Source organism: Priapulus caudatus, unplaced genomic scaffold (genome assembly GCF_000485595.1).
Source record: "Priapulus caudatus unplaced genomic scaffold, Priapulus_caudatus-5.0.1 Scaffold1049, whole genome shotgun sequence".
Taxonomy (NCBI): Eukaryota; Metazoa; Priapulida; class Priapulimorpha; order Priapulimorphida; family Priapulidae; genus Priapulus; species Priapulus caudatus.
The window spans coordinates 47,416-49,528 of NW_014578110.1; positions in this window are offsets into that span (position 1 = coordinate 47,416).

A 2,113-nucleotide genomic window follows, 5' to 3' on the forward strand; every position below is an offset into this window, starting at 1 on the left:
AAACCCGTCACGCAAGGTTGCAAAGCCGACGCAAGTTAAAGGTATAGCGGGATACTTTTTGAAATATGGAGAAATGTGTATTTTTGTGCAATTCATATTTTGGGAAAAAAATTGTAAAAAATCACATTTTTTGCTCAAAATTGTTATGCAAATCATCACCAAGCCCATTAAATGTGGTGTTCATTTTTTTCAGCAGCATATTTTTTGAAGGTTGTCCACCTGGAAGGTGTTCAGGGAGGTCTCCTGAACACGTTGATACCAAACAATTTTTTACAACACCCCATGTCTGGTTGACCCCAAAAATCACATTTTCACCAGGGATACAAGAAACCATAATAGATCTCCTTGCAGTAAAGTTAAGCCAGATGAAGCCAAAAGAACGCCACCCAGTTCTTGCAGTCGACGAAGTACAGATTGAGCAAGCACTGAAATATGACACCGTAAACGGCAAAAAATTTACCGAATTAAATATTATTCCGGCTATTCTGTATAGCACTCCACTCTGCGTTCTCATTTAGTTACCATACTCCTTTCTAATTTTAGATACTAAAAAGATTTATAGGAACGGTGTCACCCGAGATGCAGAGGCGAGGTGAAGCGACAATGCAAATGGCTCAACATGCATGTTGCTTCATGCTGAAAGGCCTAGCAACAACGTGGAACCAGTGCATTGGTATTATGATAGTTAAGATATATCATTGTATTTACACGCGAGTTTCACCACAATATTTTTAAGACACTGTCATCCCTATTTTTTCTATAACAAAATATATACTAATGATTTCAAACAGAATTGCAAGTGGATCCTTATTGGATTTCTCAGGCAAACCAGTCTGTAATCAGGCGTGCACGTAAACAAATGTATATCGCAAACTTGCAGCTTACTATTTTACGGGCGCTTCAATGCCATCTGGCTCCCTATGGCAAGTGGCATGTAAGATCATCGACTTACTTGGAAGACGAGCCATTCATGTCAATGCTATCGTGAGCGAAATGGGGCCAGGGAACCAGAACATGTGGAAAAGTGCAGGGATCAAATCTACACGGTAATTATTTGATTTTAGTTGAAACTATGCGCAGTTATATCAGCTATTCCAATTGTACTAATACACTCACTAAAATGTATATATCAAACTTTGCTTATGAGATCTTCCATTTACAGAGAATGCCTGATTGAAAAAATGCCACATCCTCTCTTTTCCACACCTGAAAAACCTCAGTTAAGTGGCTATACTTCATAGCAGATGTGCCACACCTTTTAAAAAATATACGAAATGCACTGCAAACGCAGGACATATATTTGCCAGAATCTGTGGTCCAGCAAGAGAACTTGCCTACTCGCCAGGTTTGATGCTTAGAGGTCACAATACTTAGAAACAAAATTACATTTCATTTAAATTTATTTACATAGTGTATAATATAATAATATACTCTATGTCAATAGATATATCTGATGCTGATTGCATATATTTGTCCATCTTATTTCAAAGTTCATAACATCACACAATTGATATTTCAGGTGTCCATGTCACATCTTCGGCAGCTAATGCAGTACCAGGATGAGAAGGTATTGAAACTGGCACCGAAGCTCACGAACGCCCATGTCAACCCAGGCAATTTTGAACCGCCGCCGAGGTGAACGGACGTGTTTACTTCGGTCTCCGTGGGACTAAGGCTACTGGGGTTTCTTCAAGTGATTTATTCTGTGAACAACTCCAGAATTTGACCACTAGCAAAGGCAAGACCTCTAAGAAATACCTTGCACAAACGGGAAGTACATTTTTAACCTAATAATTTAAATATCACAAATATATCCCATTTAGATTAGTTCAGAGATAATTCGAAAGGGGGCGGCCATACATTCCGTTTTGGCGGGAATAAATTTCAGCGAGAAGCTGAAGAAGAAAGTCTGGCTATTGAGGAGTCGTGAGAAACGAAAAGGAAGCTACATCATACTTGATGAGCTGGTCGAGTTCACGGCCAAGGAAGCTGAAGCTGGGGTTTCCACTGCTAACAACTTGGAGGACGGGACCACCATGGACATGGAGGACGGGACCACCATGTACCTGGTGGACGGGACCACCATGGACCTGGTGGACGGGAACCCTATGGA